Raw genomic sequence first — 9825 nt, 5'->3', positions numbered from 1 at the left:
CCAAGAACATCCAGGATAATTTTGACCAACTGCCTGAGCACCTCATGACTCAGTCCAGTTGACACATAAAATCAACCACCATAAGTACAATCCATCAACCAAAAAAAATAATAGAAAAAAAAATAGATCAGAGTTCTCAACGGGAGTCTAATCAGAGCTAGAGAAGTTTCCCTTATGGAGGCAAGACCCTCGTGAGGTTCCTTTTCTTCTGGTGAGGTCAGAGGAGCTGCAGGATTCAGGGTGTTGTGGCAGTAAATAGAAACGTGACAGGAAGAGCATAACGATCTCAGAAGGGGTTGACTGGCTGGCTGAAAGCTTGCGTGTTTTTGGTGGTGATGTCTGTCCAGCATCAAGGAGCCACAAGGTCAAGAGGGGCACCTTGAACTAGCTCAGCAGAACATCAAGCTTAAAAAAAAAAAAAAAAAGCATCAAGCTTTGAGGGCCCCCAGCTATTGCCTTTGGACGACGAGGAGAAATCTTTGCTTTTATTAATTAGCAACTATTTACTCTCTGGAATGCAGCTGTTTCAGCAATTTAACTGTTGTGGCATCTTTTATGGTGCAACTCACTGTTTCTTTTTTTTTCAAGTAGCACGGGAACAGGATTTCTCTGGTGCTTATCATTCAGTTTAATATCAGCTGTCCGTGAGATGTATGGCCAGTCACAAGACTCTATAAGAATGTAGAAACCAGGGGCACCTGGGTGGCTCAATCGGTTAAGCTCAGGTCATGATCCCAGGGTCTCAGGATAGAGCCCACATCGGGCTTCCTGCTGAGTGGGAATCTGCTTCTCCCTCTGCCTCTACCCTCCTCCCCCCAACCTATGCACACTTGCTCTCTCAAATAAAATCTTTTTTTTTTTAAAGATTTTATTTACTTATTCATGAGAGATCGAGACAGAGGCAGAGACATAGGCAGAGGGAGAAGCAGGCTTCCCGCAGGACTCAATCCCAGGACCCCGGGATCACCGCCTGAGCCAAAGGCAGACACTCAACTGCTGAGCCACCCAGGTGCCCCAAGAAATAAAATATTAAAAAAAAAAAAAAAAAAGAATGTAGCAACCAGTACTTATTTGATCCTTATCAAAACTATGCAGGTCAGCCTTGTGGGCTAAAGGTGATCATTTTTCTGCTTCTCTCCCTCATTCTTTCCTCCACTGACTTGGAATCTTTTTTTTTTTTTTTTGACTTTGAATCTTTAAGGTTATTGAAAGGCAAAGGGCACAACACCTGTAACTTCTTCAAGCCAGCAGGGGTCATAGAGATGTCCCTACAAGCAACTATTATGGAAAGGCCATTGCTATAGAGTCTAGAGGGGGCATAGGGTGAACCCGTTTATCTTAGGGTTATGAGTTCAAGCCTCACCTTGGGTGTAGAGATCACTAAAAAAAATAAGTAAATAAAGGGGTTTTTGTTGTTGTTTTTTTGTTTTGTTTTGTTTTTTTAGTAAATAAACTTTAAAAAAGGATCAATATTGGGCACCTGAGTGGCTCAGTGGTTAAAGCATCTGCCTTTGGCTCAGGTCATGGTCCCAGGGTCCTGGGATCAAGTCCTGTATCAGGCTCCCAACAGGGAGCCTGCTTCTCCCTCTGCCTATGTCTCTGCCTCTCTGTGTGTGTCTCTCTCATGAATAAATAAATAAATTAAATCCTTTAAAAAAAAGGATCAATGTTATAATAATAATGTCTGGTAAGAAGACCCTTTGAGGTGGACCACAGTCTCCCTCCATTTAACCAATCATTAAGTGACATTGTAGAGTTTTTAAGAGAATCAATGTGGTTATCTATATCACTAAGTAATCCTGTTATATTTTTGTCATAGTCTGGAATGTAGATGCAATATTCCATTTTAATAATGGCACACATTCCTGCTTGTGCTGCTGTTCAAACATCTAATGCCATTCAATTTTTTTTTAAGATTTTATTTATTTATTCATGAGAGACAGAGAGAGAGAGGCAGAGAAGCAGGCTCCATGCAGGGAGCCCAACACGGAACTCGATCCCAGGTCTCCAGGATCAAGCCCTGGGCTGAAGGCAGCGCTAAACCGCTGAGCCACCCAGGCTGCCTGGTTATTCAGTTTTGTAGAATTGTGTTACACATTTGGGTTACTGTAGCATTTTTTTTTAATTTTTATTTATTTATTTATGATAGTCACAGAGAGAGAGAGAGGCAGAGAGAGAGAGAGGGAGAGAGAGAGAGAGGGAGAGAGGGAGAGAGAGAGAGAGGGAGAGGGAGAGGGAAGCTGGCTCCATGCACCAGGAGCCCGACGTGGGATTCGATCCCGGGTTTCCAGGATCGTGCCCGGGCCAAAGGCAGGCGCCAAACCGCTGCGCCACCCAGGGATCCCTACTGTAGCATTTAACAATGTAAAGTTACTGAGGCACCTGGATGGCTCAGTCAGTTAAGCATCTGACTTGATTTTGGCTCAGGTCATGACCTCAGGGTTGTGAGATCGAGTCCCCTGGTAGGATCATGCTGGATGTGGAGACTACTTAAGATTTTTCTCTCTCCCTTTGCCCCTCCCTTCTGCTCATGTGTTCTCTCTCTAAAAAGTAAAAAATAATTTAAAAAATAAAATAAAAAAAATAATAATGCTACTTTGAGAATCATTTAAGGTCTTAATTGTGTATTTATTAAGAGCCTCCATGTGCCATTTGAAATCTTCTAAACCTACTGATGAAAGAAAACAGATGTCAGATGGTCATAGCAATGGAACAGAGACCTTGGTTCATCATGGTTTTCTTTTTTTTAAATTTTTAATAGATTTATTTCAGAGAGAGAGAGAGAGAGAGAGAGAGAGGGAGCCAGTGAACATGAGTGGGGGGAGGGGCAGAGGGACAAGCAGACTCCCTGCTAAGCAGGAAGCCTGATGAGGGGCTTGATACCACAACCCTGAGATCATGACCTGAGCTGAAGTCAGACACTTAACCAACTAAGCCACCCAGGTGCCCTTAACCTTTTTTTTTTTTTTCAACTTTATTTATTTGACAGAGAGCAGAAGCAGAGGAAGCAGCAGAAGGAGAGGGAGAAGAAGGCTCCCCACTGAGCAAGGAGCCCCGATGTGGGGCTCAATCCCAGGACCCTGAGATCATGACCTGATTCAAAGGCAGATGCTTGACCGACTGAGCCACCTAGGCACCCCTAAATTGAACTCTTAATAGCATCTTGAGGGCCAGAGCCAAGCCAAATACATGTTGTCAGCCTTGCCTGCAATTCCTGTAGAGTGGGTGTGTTCCTTTTCTGGAGGTCACCCAAATATCCTCAGGTTCCTGCACCTTCCAGAAAGTGATATTTTGTACCCACTGATAAGGCTGCTGGGGACTCTGTAAACAAGGTATCAGGACAACATTTCCAAGAGCTCCATTGGTTCCATATAGTCAACTTTAGAACCTTAAAACTGTCCAGTCATATCTGATTCTTTTTTTTTTTTTTTTGTCATATCTGATTCTCTGCATGTTTCTCTCAAATGTGATGTTCCAGTCAAAGCCTTGGTAATATAACCCGTGTTTCCAATGGTATCCTGTTACAAGGAGAACAGATTCTCATTGAACTTATGCAAATAACTGGAATTGTTATGAAAGAAAGAATACCCACAGAGAGCTTCTGAATTCTGGAGGGTTCAGGTAGGGAGAAAAGTTAAACGTTCCAACTTGTTCACAAAGGAATACTTTATCATATTGCTGTAAGTCATTCATATCTTAGGAGAAAGTTTCCTAGGGGCGCCTGGCTGGCTCAGTCGGAAGAGCATGTGACTCTTGATCTCGGGGTTGTGAGCTCAAGCCCCACGTTGGGTGCAGAGATGACTTAAAAATAAAAATCTTTAAAAAAAAAAAGATCTGATAAGAGGCTTCATTATAATGCAAGTGACAAGGAAATCCGGTTGTTTCTGTGACACATAATTCAAGAATTCAAGTAATGACCTTTACCAGGACAAATTAAAATTTCAGGAATTTCATATATTTTCTGGATAGTTATCTTATTTACCCATTCAGGACAACCTAAGGGTTATCATTATTTGTTTGACATGCTTTCCAAGTAACTTAATGGAGGAGGAGGGGCCTCGGTGGCTCAGTTGGTTAAGCATCCAACTCTTGGTTTTGGCTGAGGTCCTGATCTCATGGCTCTTGAAATCATGCTCTGCATCTGGGCTCTGTGCTCAGCTGAGTCTGCTTGGATATTCTCTCCATCTGCCCCTTCTCTCTCTCTCTCTGGAATAAATAAATACTTTTAAAAAATGAAACAAAAAGGCCACCTGGCTGGCTTAGTGGTTGAGCATCTGGCTTTGGCTCAGGTCATGATCCCGGGGTCCTGGGATCCAGTCCTGCATCAGGCTCTCTGCAGGGAGCCTGCTTCTCCCTCTGCCTATGTCTCTGCATCTCTCTTTGTGTGTCTCATGAATAAATAAAATCTCTAAAACAAAGCAAAACAAAACAAAAATGAAACAAAAAACAAAACAAAACAAAAAACCCCAAGTAACTGTAACATACCAAATAAACAAGCCTGATTAGTCAAAAGACGTTCATTTAGAATTTAAATCTTGGGAATTTTGTGAAAAATCTCGGAAGGTTTTAAAGCACGTGCCTAAATAGGATTACAGGTCATTACAAAACTGTATTTAACCAAGATGACAATAAGGAATTCTGCTGGAAGTTATATAGCTGTTAGCAAAAGTCAGTTCCTTTAATATTGAGCCATTTTAACTTTAAGTAATCAAAGACCTAATAAAGACAAAACATAGAAGCTTTGGTTTTCCTGGCAGATAAAGAAGAGGGGAAAAAAAAAACTGTGTTTACATTTTCATGTCAAGAGCAGACCAACCATCCAAGAAAACTCTGTAAGAGAGAGAAAAGCAGAATTTCAATCTTATACCAGTGTACTTTTAAAATCCTATTCATTTCAATCTTAGTCCTGACCACACGTAAAATTCTTCCCCAAATATTTCCCTTCACAAACCTTCTATAACTTTCTTTTTTCTTTTCTTTTCCTTTTTTTTCTTTAAAGATTTTTTTTTAAGTGATCACATCCAACGTGTGGTTTGAGCTCATGATCCCGAGATCAAGAGTCCTGTGCTCTACCAACTGACCCAGCCAGGCACCCCTATAACTTTCTTTTTCATTCAGATTTTGTCCTATCTTTTCTCTCCAAACAACCATTTTTTTAAGGATTTTATTTTATTTATTCATGAGAGACAGAGAGAGAGGCAGAGACATAGGCAGAGAGAGAAGCAGGCTCCCTGCTCCATGCGGGGACTTGACCCCAGGACCCCGGGATCACAACCTGAGCCAAAGGCAGACACTCAACCACTAAGCCACCCAGGCACCCCAACCAGTCTTATTTTAGGGCACAATTACTTTCTTTTTTCCCCTCAACAAAATATATTCTCATTCCTTATGTCTTTCTTTTTAAAACCACACCATTTCTTGCATAAGGAGTTCCTCCCTTATTTTTGTGAGTCTTAATTACATTTAGCAGAATTTTTTAACTCTTAGAAACCTTAGTCTCTAGTGAAAATTAAGTAGTAAGCCATTGTGAACTGTTAGACCAGAATTCTTTAGATCTGAAATCCATGAATACATTTCATAATTTCTAAAAACATGAGTTTTTCCATAGTACAACCTTTTAATAAAGCATAATGCATGTTTACAACAGACTCAAGTATCCTCGGTTACTCTGTACTAAGAAGCCAAAAGCATAAACCTCTGTTCAGTAATCAATGCTTCCATATTTTATCTTATTTGGAAAAGACTTAGATGTCCAATAATTCAACCCCATTACCATTTAACTTAGCAACACTTCAAAGTTTCAGGTTACCAAAGATTTTGAAAACTATTTACAAGTTTTGCCTATAAACTTTTTAATTTATTCAATATACTTGTTCTTAACAGTTACTTAACAGGGATCCCTGGGTGGCGCAGCGGTTTAGCACCTGCCTTTGGCCCAGGGCGCGATCCTGGAGACCCAGGATTGAATCCCACGTCGGGCTCCCGGTGCATGGAGCCTGCTTGTGTCTCTGCCTCTCTCTCTCTCTCTCTCTGTGTGACTATCATAAATAAAAATTAAGAAAAAAAAACAGTTACTTAACAGAAAAATCTTGAGATAGATAAAATTAGCCATCATTTAAGTCATCTTTTTGTTGACAAATTGCAACAGAAATAATAAATAGCTTATTTGACCTTTAAACTTTGGTAGAATAAAAGTTTTGGGATTTTAAAATTTTTTTAAAGATTTATTTATTTATTCATGAGAGACACAGAGAGACAGAGGCAGAGACATAGGCAGAGGTAGAAGCAGGCTCCTTGCAGGAAGCCAGATGTGGGACTTGATCCCAGATCCCGGGATCACACTGAGCTGAAGGCAGGCGCTCAACCACTGAGCCACCCAGGCGTCCCGGATTTTTTTTTTTTTAAAGATTTTATTTTTAAGTCATAACTACATCCAGCATGGGGCTTGAACTCATAATCCGATATCAAAAGTCACAGGCTCCACGGACTGGGCCAGCCAGGTACCCCTAGAATAGTTTTTATTGTTTATTTTTTAATTTTTATTTTATTTATTTATTTTTAAATATTTTATTTATTTATTTGATAGAGAGAGAGCACGCACACAAGTAGGGAGAACAGGAGCGGGAGAAGCTGACTCCCTGCTGAGCAGGGATAGGATGAGGGGCTTCATCCCGGGACTCTGGAATCATGACCTGTGGAATCATGACCTGAGCCGAAGACAGATGCTCAACCGACTGAGCCTCCTAAATGCCCCTAAAAAGGTTCTTACATTTTTTTAAATTTTTTATTTATTTATGATAGTCACACACAGAGAGAGAGGGAGGCAGAGACACAGGCAGAGGGAGAAGCAGGCTCCATGCACCGGGAGCCCGACGTGGGATTCGATCTCAGGTCTCCAGGGTCGCGCCCTGGGCCAAAGGCAGGCGCTAAACCGCTGCGCCACCCAGGGATCCCAGGTTCTTATATTTAATGCTGATAACTCTACAGATGTTTACCTTAATCAAACCAACAAACTTAAATTAGTTTAAATACTGAATGTTAAAAAAAAAAAATACTGAATGTTGCACCTGGGTCCACTAAAAGTCAGTTTGTCCCCCAGTTGGTCAATTTTAGGTGGGGCACCTGTGGGGAAATCTAAAGTGGGCGGTTTAAGTCCAGGGAGCGGTGCTCTTCACTCTTTGATAGTGAGGGGAGCAGGAGCAGGTGCCAATGGTCTGAGGCGCTGAGGATAGAATAGGAGCCAGTTATGCAAGTGGAGCCCATGGTGGTGCAGAAACAGGAAGATGGGGGATGGAGGCAGAATAGCTGAGGTGCCGCCAGCAAGCCCGGAGGCAGATAAAAGCCCAGAAGGCAGAGAGAAAGGACCCTGCATCCTAAAGCTCAGCATCTTGGACAGATGAACAGACACTTTTTTTTTTTCTAGCAACAAGAAGTAAAAATAGGCAATCCGCGTCCAGCCAGAGAAGACAGGAACCTCCCCGAAACAAAAAAAGGTGTTTTGGCAGCTGCTGGGGAATATTCCTTAAAGTCCCTGATCCGAGGTGGACTAACTAGACAATTGACTCCAGTTATCCTGTCCCTTAACCCAGAAACGAGAGAGGGAGAAAACCTGGCATAGAACCAGAGGCCCGCAGCAACTTCCATCCGGTCCTCTCTATTCCAGATCCATCCACAAAAGCAGAAGCAAACAGAGAGGAGCCGAGTGGCTCAGGAAGGACAGAAGGGAGGAGGCAGGTACAGGATCCTGGCAGCCACCTGTTCACAGGACATGGTGGGGGCGGGGCAGAGAACAGGCCAGAACACAGCTGACACAGCCAATCAACAGCAGAGACTGAGGCAACTGGGCTGCTGATGTATTGAGGACCAGAGGGTGAAGACAGGGGTGTTCTTGGGTGTGAACAGATCAGAGTTTGGGGTACAGGGCCTTAAAGACCTGACCATAATAGGGGATTCCGGTCTATTTTTCTGATCAGACTTTCCATCCCGTAGCTTATATCGAGGCCAACTGCGTTACAAAAGGAGCAGAAAGGAAGGAAGCACACGAGGTGTCCTTTTTAGCCTCTTCCTGGTAGATCAGAGAGAGGAGAACAAGAACAGTGACTAAGCAACTCTCCAGCAAGAGTGGGAGACTCGCCGGGGAAGAGGGTCACTGAACCCCCGGCGCTTACACTTTGTCCCTTTGCGGTCGCCAAAAAGATGTCGCCTGGCGAACTGGGAAGACCCCGGGGACCCCTGGGGCCACCTGGATGTAGCCAGACCCCAAGGAGTTCCCCTTGGTTTTTGGTCTTGTCATGAGGAAGAAAGAATTCGGGGACAGACACAAGCAAGCACAGTGGGAAAGTGTATTAAAGCAAAAAGTAGGCTCTTGAGATCTGGGAGCAGGTGAGCTCACCAGGGAGAGTCGTGGACCCTGGGGGTTGGGTTTGGTGCTTTTTCTTTAGTTTTCTTTTTAATTAATTGATTATTTATTTTTAGGTAAGCTCTACACCCAGTGTGGGGCTCAGACTCACCACCCCAGGACCAAGGGGTGCACACTCTCCTGACCCAGCCTGCCAGGCGCCCCTGCTGCTTTTCCTTCGAAACCAAATTCACTCCAGGGCACCTGAGTGGCTCAGCCAGTGAGCCACCTGCTTTCAGCTCGGGTCATGATCTCAGGGTCCTGGGATCGAGTCCCACATCTGGCTCCCTGCTCAGCGAGGAGTCTGCTTTTCCCTCTCCCTCTTCCTCTCTCTCAAATAAATAAATAAAATCTTTTACAAAGTGAGTGGGGGGAGGGCAGCCCGGGTGGCTCAGTGGTTTAGTGCCACCTTCAGCCGGGGGTGTGATCCTGGAGGCCCCGGGATCCAGGCCCATGTCAGGCTCCCTGCATGGAGCCTGCTTCTCCCTCTGCCTGTGTCTCTGCCTCTCTCTCTCTCTCTCTCTCATGAATAAATAAACAAAATCTTAAAAAATAAAATAAAATAAAAAGTGAGGGGGGGAAGGGACTGCTTTTTTTTTTTTTTAAGATTTTATTTATTTATTCATGAGACACAGAGAGAGAGGCAGAGATACAGGCAGAGGGAGAAGCAGGCTCCCTGTGGGGAGCCCGATGTGGGACTCGATTCCCGGACCCCGGGATCATGCCCTGAGCCAAAGGCAGATAGATGCTCAACCACAGAGCCACCCAGGCGTCCCTAGGGACCCCTCTTTCATACTGTATTGTCATTTATCTAAGCTAGAAGTACTTTCAATCTGAGAGCAGGATTGAGAACACCAGCCAGCCCATGGGTAAGGACAAATGAAAGATATGAAAAAACCCCCATGGTGGCCCAGGTGGCTCAGTGGTTTAGTGCCTGCCTTCAGCCCAGGGCGTGATCCTGGAGTCCCACATGGGGCTCCCTGCATGGAGCCTGCTTCTCCCTCTGCCTGTGTCTCGGCCTCTCTTTCTCTCTGTGTGTCTATCATGAATAAATAAATAAAATCTTAAAAAAAAAAAAAGAATTGCTTTAAAATAAATAAATAAATAAATAAATAAATAAATACCTAAGTATGGAACTCCTATCTAATCCAGGCAACTTTCTTGTGAGCTTTATCCACGATCCAGTCGCAAAGGAGTGGTCCCCCCTTAGATGAGCGCCTCAACTGGGTAACAATTCCAAATCTGTCCCTTCCGGGAAGCACGCAGTCAGACATAGCTAGGATTTAATGTTCATCAAGGGTTGAGTGTCTGCCTTTGGCTCAGGTTGTGATCCCAGGGTCCTGGGATTGAGTTCCGCATTGGGTTCCCCACAGGGGGCCTGCTTCTCCCTCTGCGTGTGTCTCTGCCTCTCTCTCTGCATCTCTCTG

This window comes from Vulpes vulpes, chromosome 1 (genome assembly GCF_048418805.1).
Source record: "Vulpes vulpes isolate BD-2025 chromosome 1, VulVul3, whole genome shotgun sequence".
Classification (NCBI taxonomy): Eukaryota; Metazoa; Chordata; class Mammalia; order Carnivora; family Canidae; genus Vulpes; species Vulpes vulpes.
This window is presented reverse-complemented; position numbering follows the sequence as displayed.